The sequence below is a fragment of the Corapipo altera genome, unplaced genomic scaffold, assembly GCF_003945725.1.
Source record: "Corapipo altera isolate COAL_440 unplaced genomic scaffold, ASM394572v1 113, whole genome shotgun sequence".
NCBI classification, from domain to species: Eukaryota; Metazoa; Chordata; class Aves; order Passeriformes; family Pipridae; genus Corapipo; species Corapipo altera.
Genome location: NW_020884895.1, coordinates 1779416 through 1794961, shown reverse-complemented (window position 1 = coordinate 1794961; position 15546 = coordinate 1779416). Strand labels below are relative to the sequence as shown.

The 15546-nt window shown below is 46.1% G+C and overlaps 1 long non-coding RNA gene across 1 annotated transcript in view; it reads right to left on the bottom strand.

Moving 5' to 3' along the window:
- Positions 1 to 325: 325 nt before the first annotated feature.
- The window catches only part of LOC113949099, an 86381-nt gene continuing 71160 nt past the window's right edge, over positions 326 to 15546 (bottom strand). Inside the window, exon 6 of the long non-coding RNA XR_003528357.1 lies at positions 326 to 678. This is a non-coding gene — a long non-coding RNA (uncharacterized LOC113949099). The remainder of the gene's footprint in view (positions 679 to 15546) is intronic.

The following is a 15546-nucleotide window of genomic DNA, read 5'->3' as shown; positions in this document are numbered from 1 at the left end:
GTTCAAAGGCTTGAAATGCTCAGTTCAAAGACATTTTAACACTTCATAGCTACTTCCTCCTTGCTGTACTGTCTGCCCCTTAACTTTAACATAATTGTCATGTCATATCTGTAGCAAACCTATTGTATAGAATGGGGCTTTTTAGCTGTTATTTACTAAATGTATCAACAATCAGCTTTGTCCTAAAGCATAAGACATTCCTACCAAACGGTTGCCTGCCTAAGCTAATGTAAAATGTTGAGTAGCTGTTCAGTTTGCAATTCACTGAGTATTTCTTAAATACTGATAGAACAATAATAATAAATTTTGGGCTTTAAATTCTTCTTTTATTGAAGATCTTACAGCGTGTTACAAAAGGTAATTGTTAAGGTTTCACATCAAGATGGAGTTGGACATCTGCTCCCTTACCAAAGTTGTCTCTTCCCAAAACACTGCTGTCCTCTTCCCACAGAGCCCCATTAGAATTTTGAGGGACATCCAGCGACCTGGCTGCCACAGTGACAGCACAGAGGACCTGGCCGTGACTGTTCCCATGGGACACACAGCAGTTCTGTGCTGCTCCATGCTGGAGTTTGGCCAGGCTCATCAGCCCCACAGAATGCTTCCCTTCCCTTGTGCTTGGCCTTGGGATCCATGTCAGGAGCAAGATCAGACAGTCTTCAGACAAACCAAAAGATGCTGCAAGGGCAAAAAGGAGAAACATGTTCTCCATGTTTGCTAAGGCTCAGCAGCAAGCCCTGGGCTTACAGAGCAAGGGGAGGCTAATTCAGAGAGGAGGGAACAGCCAGGTGAATGGTGCCCTGCCAGTGCAGTCTGGGAGCAGTAACAAATCCATATCAGGAGATATCTAAGGAAAAGTCACTCAGTGCCTTCTCCAAAGGGCCTAGGTAAGGTCCTCCCCAATCCAGCCATGGGATGCTCAGATCTGGTGACCTGAGCCTCTTGTTGCCCAGCTTTACATGCAGGAGCACTGCTCATCCAGTGTTATTTATGGTGAACGGCTGAGCGCCCAACCATCTGGAGCCCAGCCCCACTAATCATGTTCTCTGCCAAAACAAATTGAACCTAATTGGTTGGAAAAGAAGGAGGGGGAGAAGCAATGACAACAAAATCAACAACAACAAAAACAAATACCCCAACTCACCCTGATCCTATACTAAAAACAAATCATTAAGTATTATCTAAAGTCAAATTGCACCAACTGTCTGACTGAGGCTGGTCCAAGTCTGGCCTTATCAGCATTCAGCACCACTGCCCCAGGATGGATGAGGAAACACAGAACACCACTAAAGGGTAAGCCAGAGACAGAGGGCCCCTGTTCTTGTTTGTTCTGCAAGGCCCTTTATGTTCTTCTGGAAGATAGAAAAAGATGTATCTGACTGAGAAACAGAACTTTTCATTATCTTTGATCAACTGGCTAGAAGATGTCTCTTTTTCTCTCACTTCTGCTCTTTGCAGGCAGTGCAGGAACTCACATCTCCTGGCACTGGGATTGGCATGGTGCTCAAGGCTGCTCGTAGGCAGGTCAGTTCTGGGCTTTTCTGTGAAAAAGTTACCCTGCAGCCTTCCTTCAGGCCCATCTCTTCTTCCATGGAGGGGCTCAGGGCCATCCCTTAAGAGTCCACTTTGGTACCAGGCAATTCTTCACCGTGGGGTGATGCAAAGGGAGGAGAGCAGCCTGTGTATCTGCACCTCATGGACCTCTCTGCCTTGTGGTCTTCTTCTGCCTCAGGAGTCTCCTTCTGTCTCCTACTCTGGTGGCTTCTCACACCACCTTGTCACCACGGGATCTGATCTTCCTCCAGCGTTAGGCGCGGTGACATGGCTCACATCTGCTGCTTGTTTGTTCTCTCGCCCTCTCCCCAGGGGAGGATCGTGTGCAATGGACTGTTCTGTTTTGTTTTGTTTTCCCTGCGTGTGTATACACATTTTTATATATGTGTGTTTGGAAACATGGACATGGATACACACATGGATTTCCCAGCTTTCACCTTCCCTCCCACTCACAGATTAATACCTGAAGGCACACTCCCCTCTCCCCAGAAATAAGTGAGGCTGTTTGGCTGCACAGTCTCCCACCCGCAATGTATTCCGTCCGGATCTGTGTTTTAAAGAATGCAAGCATGGAAAAAAACATCAAGGTGTTTTACACATACCAGCTGGGGGACTTGTTCTGGGGTAGCACAGTGGAACTATTCTCCTTCCTAGGCAGGCTCTATTTTCTGAAATGCTGTGTTTACCCCTCAAAAATCTTTCCAGCAGAGGACTTTCTCTTAGCCACAAAGGAGATGGTGCCATTGAGATATAGAAGAAACATTGTCATCTGGGACCCTTCTCCTGGATGTAGTGTGTTTCCTGAAGCAAAAGTTTTCATTTCCCATTTCAAGGCTGTGGCTCAATTGGAGTGGTAAGGTTGGGTAAGGAGGGGTACGTACCTACACCTATTCTGTCACCCACTGGAAAGGCTCACTGCTCCCACATGCACAGAGCTCCCCATGACCCATGAGTTTCTCCTCTGCAGATGCTTTTATGCTTGTAACTAGATGAGTACAGAGAGGGAAGTCCCACCTGAAAGCCATCAGATGGTTTTTTGCAGACTGATTTTCCCTAATCTTTCTTCTGTGTTTCAGAGGTGTGGAAATCCTCTGTACTGATCTAGGAGGTACACCTGTGATGTTTCAAAAAGCAGTAATGGGAAGACAGAAATGCTTTGGATTTTTATTTTTTCTACCTACAGGCCAGCACTGCCTTCCAGGCATGTGGTGCATGGATAAATATGGGCCGTTTCACCAGAGAGACAGTACCCCAGACATTGTTGAGAAGGTGAGAGATGTTTCACCCATGCTTCTGAAAGCTCTTGGCCTCTTTTTCCCTTTTCAGTGGAGCATAGCCATTGCTTATCTGGAAATGCGTTCTTCTCTGTTCTCTGTGAGCCTTCTCCACAGAGCTCTGTTCAAGTTCTTGCTTTTCCATTTTTGGTGCCATTTTCAGTGCCATTTTCTTTGCCCCTATTCCAGGTATAATGGGCCTCCCAGTTCCCAGTCATGCAGTATTTTACAATCCTCCCCAAAAACTACTCAAGCTTCATCCTCACGGTAGTGCCACTCCTTGGAGCTCCCTCTTCTTGCAGGCAGTTGTTGTCAAACTCCATGTGGGCTAGAACCCTCCTCCTAATTTTTAACCCCAACGTTCTCATACAGCAACTGATCCCGCATTTGGCCTCATACCAACAGGATCTTTTGGCTTGGATAGGTCTTCTCCCACCCCAGCCTCTGGTGTATTTACAGACAACAAAGTTATGCCCTCTCCTCCTTAGTTTTGCTAGACTAAACAAGCCAAACTCTCTTGAATGTGGGTGAGAAATACATTCCAGAGGCCTACCAAACCTGGGACACTGACAGAAACAATTTCTGGGGGGCCATTTGGGGCCTTGCAATGCTTTTACTGTAAAATGCTGGAAGCAGGGTGCTTGTCTGACTGCTCCTCCTTCACTGTCTTTAGCCAATTCCTCCATTGTGTCCTGCTGGACAGTTCCCCCACTTCCAACACACTCATTTCAGCCCAGGGCTCACTCTTGGACCTCCACCCACTGGAAAGTTCTGCATCTGCCTGTCTGCCTAACTTCCTGCACTGGATTTTGGATGGCAAAGCTGTTCCTGTGGGTAAAAGCATATTTGCTGTCCAGTTCAGTATCATGTGGGCTGACAGGCTGCAGAGCCATTTCACCCTCCTTCCTATTCCCTCATTCCAGCTGACTGTGGCCACGTTAAAGCCTCACACAGCCCCTGTGTTTCACTGTCGCTGCTCTCTGGAGGAGGAGAGCTTTGTAATCAGTGGGGCTGGTCATTCTCTTGCACCTATGAATTTATTCAACCAGCTCCCAGAAAATGCCTGTTGCCTGGGGGATGTTTATGCTGCTTTCAGTGCATTGTTGTTTTTTTTTAACCGACGAAAGGATTGCCATCAGATTTTGAGCTGAAATGCACCCACCTGGGGGACCACTGGCCTCCCTGTGAAGACAGAGTTTCGATCAGCTGCAGCTGCAGCACTGTGGGCTGTGGTGCAGAGACCCGCCCGGCCGATGGCTGTCAGCGGCACGGAGGAGCAGCCGTGGTCAGCTTTCTCTTTTTGCGATTTCACCTTTTTCGGTATGACTTTTGGCCAGGTTTGAATCCCAGACCTGCAAGGCTCCTGCCACAGCCTGTGGGCAGCAGCTCATAGAGCAGCACATTCATATCATGAAACCATACCAAGTGCTGCAATACAACAGCCTCCCTGAGGGCTCTGCCTCTGTGTTTGTGTGTCTGTGCACATACATATGCTGGTGTTTCAAAATGTGATTTAAGAGCAGAACAAGTGAGGAGAGTTCGGTGGGGAGTAAAGAATGGAAAGGTAACAGTATAAATATAATGTGTTTCAAATCTAGGACCACCTTGTTTCATTTTAGGAAAGCCTTGAGAACAGTGTATTTCAGCTGCCACCTAATTTATATTTGCCAAAGAATTGTACTTAATTTCAGAGACCACATTGTTCCTGCAGAGCACCAAAAGCACTTTACAGAAAGACAGCAAGCTATTGAATCAGGTTTGAAGCCTGCAGCGGTATCCTTGAGACACTCTTTTTTTGAGACAACCTTGGCCTAGACTATTTTAAAGTGGCATGAAACTCAGATTGGTAATTTCTTTTCCCTAGCACAAAAGAGCTCTCTACAATAAAAATTTGAGGTGTACCTGAGAGAGAGAGAGCTCTGCCAGGCAGCCCATCCACAGCAGTGGGATCCTTCAGCCCACAATCCCTTCGCTGAAATCAAGAACTAGGCACTGAGCCCAAGACTGCCCCAAGCAAATACCCATTCTTTCTCATCCATGGCTCAGGAGTAATAAAAATAAACCCATACACGGCAGATTTTTTTTTGCCCAAGTGAAAAGCACAGAAGTAACATGGTGACCAGGTTTCCGGGAGAGGCCAGGAGAGAATTAGACACTTCACACAGTTGCATATATAGGGTACTGAGATCCCTGGTGGTCATCCAGCACCTGGGATCACTCTGACCATCAGTTGCTTTAAACATTTTATGGAGAAGCCTGTTCTGCTTACGAGAACTTCAGAGCTGTAAGCCAGAGTCCCCCCCTGCTTCAGGATGCTGCAGTGTGAGCTCAATGGGTTTCTGACATCTGCATTGTGCATAACATGGCAGTTTCAGTTCACAGTGGCTTGGGCAATCACTTTCCATTGCCTTACCTTTATGCCCATTTGAGTTTTGCTTTCAGTTTTGGGTTCAGGCTCACCCAAATCTTTGAGGTGAAATGAGCTCAATAGAAAGTCGCATGAAAGAGGACACTACCCACATTTCCTTCAGCCTGGGCCTGTGAGAAATGTGCATGAAACTTTGAAATCAGAGGCTGTTTCATGTTTTAAATAATATTGTAAACAAAAATACTAATCAAAACATTTGCTATCCTCCAGCCCATGACACAGGAACTGATTTGAATGGATCCCCGCAATTCTTTAAAGTATCTTGGCTCCTTCCCCCTAAAGCTCCCACTGGATCCTCTGCATGGGCAGTATGACTGGTGTGACTTTCTCCCAAGTTGTTTCCAACATTTCTTCTTTTAGTTTTCACTGTACCAGCAAATCATCTCTTCCTGTTAGAACCAGATATCTCCATGATAGCCTGCGGAACTGTGGTGGGTTGACCTTGGCTGGATGCCAGGTGCCCACTCAGCTGCTCTGTCACTCCCAGCTGGACAGGGGAGAGAGTAAGATGGAAAACAATTTGTGGGTTGGGACAAGGCACTTTTTTAAAGCAAAAGCAAAGCAAAAGCGCGCACATGCAAAAGCGAAGCAAAAGACAACACGGTTTATTCTCTACATCACATGAGGGCTTTGGCACACATAATGGTTCCTCAGTGGGCAGCCATTGGAGACAATGAATGCCGCCCCTTCCTGCTCCTTGCCTTAGCTTTTATATCTGAGCTGACGTCATAAGGTATGGAATATCCCTTTGGTCAGTTTGGGTCAGCTGGCCTACTTGGGTCCCCTCCCAGAATCCTGCCCTCGACTGAGGAAGGAATGTTACAGTGCTGATGCTGTGCTCAGCAGTAACCAAAACACCGGTGTGTTATCAACACCCTTCTAGCTCCCAATGCAAAGCACAGCACTGAGAGGGCTGCTATGGGGAAATGAACTTCATCTCAGCCAGACCCAATAGAGAGTTGAAGTCTGAAATGAAGTCATAATTTAGCTGCTGTGTAATTTCCATTTCTTCAGTATTTGTCTTGAGTGGTCCAGAAAACCTCAGATTTTCTTTCAGGCTTCCTACCTCTGATCTACGTAATGCAGAAAATTCTGGAAATTCAGCTTAATAGTTTTATTTCATTGTTGTTCACATTTTATCTCCAGTCTCCCAGCTGTCTCCTGGATGCCTCTTCATGGGATCCAGCTACAGTTCTAGACAGGAACTTGTGTGGTCTGAAGATGTCGTGTACCTGCCCTTTAACAACACTGCTTCTTGACATGTTCTGCTTTCTAGAAGCAGGTTCATGCCCTGTGATTGTTAGATATATCACAGAATGGGTCCACAGAGTGATACAGTGGATGGGTGACCTGCTGTGGTGACTCTGCAGTTTTAATTGGACTTTAGTAACTTTCAAGATAATTAAAATCCCTTCTGTGCAACCTTTACATGTTCTGGGTCACAGAGATTAAAACACAAGCCCACACATACCAGGGGCAGACTTCTTGTTCTAATACATTCTGAGCACAGTGAGACAGTTGTTCTGTACTGACTCAGAAGGAAAAACACACTCTATTGAATCAGCAACACCACTTCCTTCCTCTGCAGTTGTACCATTCACACACTCACTCTGCTCTTCATGAGAGAACCAGCAAGAGCAGTCCTGAGGAGGAAAGACTGAAGAGAAAATGTAGAAAAGAGATATAGGTAAAATACCCTGGATGGTGAAGGCAACCTTAATCCTCTTCAGCTGATGTCTGTGATTACTGTGCTCTTTATTAAACAATGTAGCTTGGCTGGAATGTGTGTCACTGAACTTAACATCCTCCCAAGAGCTGAGGAAATGCATCATGTCACACTGCCAGGGCACGAGTGGTTGCTGTGGGGGCTGCTGTGGAGAAGGGTCTCTGACCCAAGGAAAAGGGAGCAGCTGCTCTTACTAGGCTATGCCATCTGATGACTCTTGCACCAGACACAGCTGCCTCGGGATGTTTGTCATGGCCCGTCACAACAACATGATGGTGGATGACTGATTTCTCTTCCCTGCTGCAAACACTCTGGGCAGCAAGACCCATTTGCCAGCTCACCTTTTCTGGCAGGATAATTAAGGTTTTCCCTTTTTTCAAGACCCACCATATTGCCACATTTGGCTCTGCTGGCTGAGGGAGGCTGCAGTAACAATCCCACGTGCCAAGGCAGAAAGGAGGGCTGGCAGCAGGGCTGAGCTCCCCACCACAGAATGCTGATGTTGACTGTTGTGTTTTGGTGGCCAAGGGCCCAACTCCGTTGCCTTCTTCTACTTGAAACTGGGAACTGCACATGGCCTCAGCTGTAGTGGGGATCTCTAGCTTCAGATGTGCTTGGCCATAATATTTAAATTATTTAAATATTATGTGCTTGGCCATAATATTTAAAAAGGTATTTAAAAGATGTGTAGTTGTGGCACTTAGGGACACGGTTTAGTGGTGAGCTTGGCAGTGCTGGGTTAACGGTTGGACTTGATGATGTTGGAGGCTTTTGCCAACCTAATTGGTTATATGATTCTATGATTCTATGTCTCTGTGTCCTTGGTGAAGTTGTTCAACGCTGGATTTTGTGCAACCCCATGGAAAATGGGACAAGGAAACACCAGACACAACCACAAAGCTTCACAAACCCTTGTTGGGATGTTGCATCTTTCCAGGGACTTTTATGGAAGAGGATGAGTTTAGAAAGCTTCTGAAATGGTCTGGGCAAATGTCATCTGACTGTCCTCACTCAGCCTCAAACTGATGGCACAGGTGTGTGTGTAGTGTCCATTACCAGCATCACTGGCCAGGAACCATGTCAAAGGAGCTATTTACAAAGACAGGGAAAGAAACTAGCTACCCAACTCTCAAGTTAATAGCAGTGGTTGGGATTTATAAGGCACAAATGGATTTGAAGCAGTCATCCGTGGGCCAGTCCTAGAGCAAGCCAGCACCCCGCTCACTAAAGAGAGTCATGCTGGTTTGAGATCATGCAGGACATAAGTGTAAGCATAGACATTAGGAGGAAAGCTTTCCTTCAAACTAAAGGCATGGTAACAGGATTTCATTTTTAATTTTGCTAATTCTTTACTATTTTGGCACTGTTCTGATTGTTTTTTACTGGGGTTTTTTTTTGGTGTTTTGTTGTTTGTTATTTTTTTCACTAGACCTCACAGAATCATGTGAACCAGGGAGCTCAAAAGCTGGGTGAAATTTTTGCCCCAGGCTCTCAACATGTAAGATATGTTCGTGTGTGTGCATATACATGTCTTCATATGCAAAGATGAGTCATTCTCACTCTTGCTTGTGTTATTTCCGGGAGGCGGAAGTGAGGTGGTTCAATCCAAGGTAGGGGAATGCAACACACAGACCTCCTGAGATGGGGGATGGCATGCACACAGGGTTTTTTGGCTCAACAGAGGTGACTGGAAGGGGAAACCTGCTGCCACTTTCCTAGTGGAAGGGTGGGCAATGTAGCCCTGTGCCCCTGGTGCCTTGGATGGTCAGAAAGTGCCAGGCATGTCTCATCTCCGTTCCCTCAGTTTCTGTATGTCACTGTGGGCAGAGGCAAGACTCAGAGAGGAAACCACGACTGGTCCAGGCTGCTGACTCTCAGCAAACAGCAGAATGGGCTCCAGGTGCAGCCTGTTTGCTTTCCAAAGAACCCAGTGCATTGCTGTCTATCTCTCTCCTGGAGAAACATCACCTCCTGCATGTTTGCCAGGACATGCTGCCTTCCCCTGCCCTGTCTCCCCTTTTCCTTCTATTACCTTCTAGAATAGAGACTGACCTTTTTTGTCTCCTTGTTGTCGCTTCCTTTTAAACCTATCTAATGGCTGGCAGATTTAGGGCTGGCAGAAAGGTGCAGGACCAATAAAAACTGACCCAGATTGTCACCCATGATTTGTACCAAACTCAAATGGGACTGTTCCTGAGGCTCTCAGTTGTTTAATTCAGTGTAAGATGAATTATTTTTAATCATCTCACTCCTTCTGGATCCTGGCTGGGGACAGTACCGTCTATATTATCATATATTAAAATGGAACTGAGGTTGAAAATACACATCAGCAAAGCAAGCTGTTCCCAGGCTAATTTATGGCTCGTCCTATACCAGAGACCCAGAAAAAATCCACCAAGAAGGTGTATCCTGCAGAGAACGTGAGCCTGAGTCTGGAGGATCAGTGTGGAGATAGGATTTACATAAACATTTTAGGACAAGATCCATTGATGCAAGCACTGTGGGAATCAGAGGAGGGAAATCAGGCCGGGCTCTGGCCCAGGCCATTGGTGGTCACCCATCTCCCATGGCTGGGTGGGAGAAGAGCAGTGCTATCAGCAGAACTGGGGGTGACATGCCCCCCTTCCCACCACCCACGCTGCACCTCTGGCTTTGCCACATGGCCTCTCTGTGTGTGGCAGATGCCTCTGGGCTGCCTGTGCACACAGTTTGTGTCTCCATGTCTCACATCACTAGTGGAGGCTGCCCTGGCTCCCCAGCTGTGTTCCTCTTGCCCCAGAGCATCGCCATCATTACAACACAAGTCATGCTCAGAAATATTGTCTCAGCATTCAGGGCAGGCATATGTGTTCTGTGCTGTATTTTGGGACTTTTGTCTTCTGTGACACCTTCTGCAAGAAGATGACACAGGTCTCCCTGTCCACTCACACCATTCTCATTGCTCCAGCGGTCCAGGACTTTGCAAAAGCTATTGGCAGCTTCATTTTCTTGTATGTTGCTGAACATACAACTATCACAAGCAGAAATGTTTCCCAAGAGCTCTCAGGCATCAGGGTGAAAATAAAGTGAATAACAGTTTCACAGGACTATGAATTATATTTAATGCAACCCTCTCTCTTCCCTGTCCAGGAAGATGAGATACTGGAGAGCCCTGGTATTCTCACAGTGACACCTGGGATAGCCCAGAGGTGCTCCAGAGTCAGGCAGGGACTCTGCAGGTGGGATACCTACAGCCCTATGAGCAAGAGACAAAAGTCAGTTAGGGACATCCCTCCTACATCCTTTCCCAGAACAGGTCTATCTCTGGACTGTGGTCTGGATGCCTTACCAACAGCAGTGGGGGCTGTAGCCTGGGGTGACTGGCTCTGGCAGCACTCGTGGGGAGGTACCCAAAATGTAGGAGAGCCATTGTGGCACAAGCTTTGCTGCTTGTTGCTTGCCAGAGAAGGTGTTGTTTCACCTGAGTTGTGGAGGCTTGGCAGATCATAGTGGGAAGTGCAGAAGCTTTGGTGCAGGATGAGCTAGGAAGGCACATAAGCTAAAGACTTCTAAGAAGTCCTAGTTTTTTTGTTTGGTTTGGTTTGTTTGGTTTTGTTGTTGTTGTTGTGGTTTGGTTTGGTTTGGGTTTTTCTGTTTGTTTGGTTTTTTTCTTCCTGCAACATACAGAAGATTTTCATCATTGTGATGATGGACATTATTGGCTTTGCAGTTTTTCATATCATTCTGGAAAGTCCTTTACTTCCCCTTAACTAGTGGAACCTTTTCCAGGCACACAGGCAAAATAAAAGAATTGCTTTCACTGAGTTATTTCCAAACAGCATCACGATGTGCCTTCAGAAGATTGATAGAGGAGATGGAGGACCTTGACACAGTGGCCTGATCAGAGATCAGAGATGTTCTGATAGTGTGGTAAACCATGGATGTAATTTTTCTAGTCTTTGTGAGTGTTAAGGGGAGGTCGATGCACAGGAATGTGATAAGGACACTTGTGGTGGATGTTCTGAGCAGCCAGAGAGCCTGGGCTGATGCAACTGCACACGAGCAGGTAGTTGTGGATATATAGTGTTCCTGCTCCAAGCCTAGGGCCATGGTAAGAAATGCAGATGTCTGTGCATGAGGCATTTATTAAGATGACCTCACCCATATGTATGCATTTTAATCAAGTCAGTGAATGCCTGCTGTGTTTATTTTTAATACAGCACTTGTTTTGATGTTACAATTGTGATGATGTGGATCTAATGGCAGTGACTCTTCGTCTTAGGTCTCAAATCCAGAACTGAAAGTGAAAAGACACTTTGCATTACTTTAAAATACAAAAGGGAATGTCTCTGGGCAAATTAGTCCTTCATTTCCATTCTAGACTGTAGTCAGCTGTCTGCTGCCTGGAGTCCACAGTGCACAAGCTGCTTTGGAGGTCACCTGAGGTCCTTCCTCCTGCTGTTGACCAATAGGTGACAGAAAGGCAAACAGACCTTTGGGGAAAGGTTCACTTATACTCTGAACTTCAGTATCACCTCCAGGGTAAAACACAGTCTTTGCTAGCCCTGAATTTTATTTGAAGTGCTACTAATTTCCTCATTTTTGCCTTGAATAGCTCCCAAAAAATCCCCAAGAGCAAACTCAGGTCTAGTAGGGCTTTCCATCAGACAACATGGTGCTGGTGTTATCTATTACAGTAGCAGTTCCCACCAGCTTATAGAGGAGAGGTGTAAAAAAACCCCATGTAAACTGAAAAAAGATCAGCACAGACACTGGCAGCCAGTCCATGTGATGGAGCCTCAGGAAGACCAGGGATTTCTGACTTCAGCTCTTCTCTAAACTGTAGCCTGGTCGCTGGGTCTGCAGAGATCTCGCAATTTTGTGATGCATGATGTGTGCTTGTGATAGACAGGCAAGCCAGCGAGCTGAGGGCAAGCTGCCAGCCTTCCCTTCACTTTGAACGCCCTTGGCCGTCCCGAGACTCGTTCCAAAACATTTAAATTGCTTAAGTGTGCAGTGATGTGTTTTAATTAATGCAGAAGAAGGGGATAGTAAAATACAGGTCCCTTCAGTACTAATTTGGCCTTGTGGTTGAGGCATAGGTGCTAGAAAGCCAGGAGTGCCGGGATGTGCCTCTGCCTCACTGCAGCATGAGCAGTGCCGCAGTTTCCTCCGCCTTGGTGGGGCTGATGATGCTGAGCTGCCTTTGCCAGGTGCCTGGAACACAGGGTACCATGGGAAAGGTGTGTATAGTACACAGGTATTCATGACATCTTCTTGGTACTCTGTCTAGGAAACGAGCTCCACAAAATAAACAGCAGGTTTATTATTAAACGTCAGGACTTGGAGACTGAAGCCTTCCTGTGACACACTTTGCGAAAAGTTGTAGGAAGTGGCAGAGTTTCCTCGAAGCTCTCTCTCCAATGAGGAGCAAGTAATAGCATCATATGAAGAGACTGCTGCTCCCATTGCACAGGTGCTCCCACTGTCACCCAGCTGCGTGACTTGCCCAGGAAATGTGGCATCAAATTAGGGCTTCACATTGCACTGTCTGGAGGCTCACACTGTGATTTACCACAAGTCTATCTGTCATCAAAAAACTCTCCCAAACAAACTGTATGTAGTCCTGGTGAAGAGATATTTCTGGGTCCATTATTTTCCCTATGAGCACAACAGGGAAAAGGAAAGTGGAGAACTTTCTGGGTCATAGTTAGTATCACAGGGATCAGATGATACTTGAATTTTCAATGACACCTGGATTATTAGGGATTACATGTTGGCTGATTGAAGTGGCCCAACTTCAACATCTACATCCTAACCATGATTCTTCAACAGAGGGGACAGATCTTGACTTGACCATGTGAATAGATTGTTCATTGCAATGCCAGCAACACTTCCTTCTGAGAGACACGGATATTGTAAACAATGGGTCAGCCTGTGAACTGGTCAGAAGATCTGGAATTAGCTGATCTGGCCAGCCAATGACCCTCCCGCATTTGGAAATAAAAGGTCAAATTCTCAGACAGGCTGCAATGGATTAGGACATTTTTGTGAGAGATTTCCCTTCAGAAAGCCACCCTAACTGAATCTTCTAAGCTCCTCGGATGCCCAGAATTTGAATCGCAGCTAGGAATGGCTTTGATTTAGTAGAAGTTTTATTGGGGAAATTTAACCAACACCTGCAATTAGTCAGCATGAGTCCTACCAGAATGGTCAGTTCCTTAATTTAAGGAGCATTAGAACAGTGATTCATTTCAAAGTGGAACTTGGTTATATTGCTGCAGAAAGAAGAAATTACAGAGAGGAACAAAGAGAATGAGGAAACAGTTGTTTTAGGCTGAAAACAGAGCAGTGTGTTCCTGGAAGTACACTTTCAGCCCCTATGCAGGCCTGGCTGAAGCTGAGAGAGGAATCCCTGTACACAGTTAGCTCATCTTCTCTTAACAGGGCTGGCCTGACCTCATCTCTTTAGGCCAAAGCTCTGCAAGGCTGCAGGTACTGCCTAACATCCTGTACCAGGCTGATCTGCACTGTAGAGCCATGCAAGGAGCATTTTCTGTGCATTTCCTTCTTGCATAGAAATGTAATAATAATGATTAATACATTCCTGCTCAGGTTCTGGCCTTTCTTCTGGCATAATCTGTCCTTCTTCAAGACTATGTGTTCTTTGCTCATGCTGGTGGGTGTTTTGTCCTTCAGTCTAACTGAAGTCAACAGGAGACAAAAGTGTTGCACCTCTCATAAAATGAAATCCACCCGTTCTTGACCAAATAAATGCCTTCCAGAATAACAAAAGCAATGTGGCAACTAAGCCTGTAAATAGGAGATCAAGCAGAGAAATGAGAAAACATTCATTGCCTGGGAAAAAGTCCTGGCAAAGCTCGTGGTGGTGAAACCAAATGGAAATGTTGCAAACTTTCACCTAGAATAAACAACCCAAATCAGCTGGAAGCGCTTTCCATCGCACTGGTTCCCAGGAATGGAGTTGCCTCATTTTCTTGACACAAGGCTGCCAAAATCTGTAGCGACGTACTAGAATCCTGCTGATTAGCCAAGCTCTTGGCACACTTGTACGGCCAGAGATTTTTATTTATTATTATTATTCTGGTAAGAATCTCTAGTAGATTAAAAATGGGAGGCAGGCAACACAAATACATATTTATTTGGGTGGAGAACACTCTGGCTTTAGGGTAGAATAAAGCGTTGTGTTACGTGGCAGCTTTCTGTCACAGGACCTCAGACATGAAATACCATTATTAACCTCCCAGCATCGTCTGTGGCAGATGAGACATGCTCCACTTCTCAGATGGTCAGAAGCTGGCCAGCGATATTAGGCACCAAATGCTCTTAGATCCCCTTGAGTCAAGCCTGACTTGTTTATACAGAGTTCTGAGGACCCCGCTCCATGTTTTTACATTAGCAGTTGAAAGCTGCCTGAGGCACCTGCAATATGTAGGTGCTCTGGTCGAGAAGTTAGTGCCACATTAGGATCAAAACTCAGGAACTCTGGCTTTCTTCCTTTGCTATTTGTCAGGTTGTGTTTGGAAGCAGGGGCACCATCCCTTGGTGTTTGCACTTTAGAATTACCCTTCTGTGAGAAAATCCCCTTTTTCTTTTCTTCTCAAGTGTCTTTCATTCCACGCCTGTTCTTCAAGCACTGCCTGATCCATCTGTTTCAGTGGCTGTCTAGTCCTTGTTGCTCGCTGCTCGCAGACCAGGGACTGAAGCACCTCCTTAACGCACCTCATCTTTACCAGTTCTCCCACAGTGCCTACTTCTTCTTTTCACCCTTCACTGCCTGAGCCAGCATCCTCCTGTTATTCAAGGCAGCCTTTGTACACACTTCCTTTTTCTCTGAAACTCTAGCAACACAAGAAGTGTGGGCTCAGAAAAAATTAAATGGCAATGGCAAAGTTTCCCTTTTTCTCATCTCTTTCTTCAGCATGGCTTCCTTTGGGAATTCTGTTCATAATTTCTTGCCATTTGCAACAGCATCCCAGGAAATGAGCTGCAATATAATACATGTGGGGCTAAGTTTGAAGGGGAAGCCAGATGCAGATGGGTGTACTGGAGCGGAGGGGAAGGAAATAGGGAAAGTTCAGACATAACTGGACATCCAGCAAGGCCTTGTAAAGCCAACTGGCAGCCCTGTATTCCAAGGGGCTGTCTGAAAGCAGAGATTTGTCTGAATCAGAAACCTCCATCCAAACAGACATGAACTTTGAGAAGGGTCAGGTCCAGAATAGCTCCAGCTGGACTCCAGGCCTTGATAAGGGAGTTCCTCCCTGGGGCTTGAGAGCAGCTGAGTCCTCAGGCAGCCCCTGGACTGACCTCTCCTTTCCAGGGTCTCCAGGATTTTTTACCCAGTTACTGAGTCATGAGCTTGCAGGAGATCAACCCACTTTGGGATTGTTTGTTTCACTGTCCAGGGACTTTTTTCTTTCTTCAGGGAGCTCTGTGAAGCAGTTTTTCGGGGGGGGGGGGGAGGAGGTTCAGTGTGACTCAATGGTGTTTGAGAAACAGAGGAAACAAATGAGAAGATCCTAGAGGTACTTCCTTTCTAAATAGCTCAGAGATTAGTAATG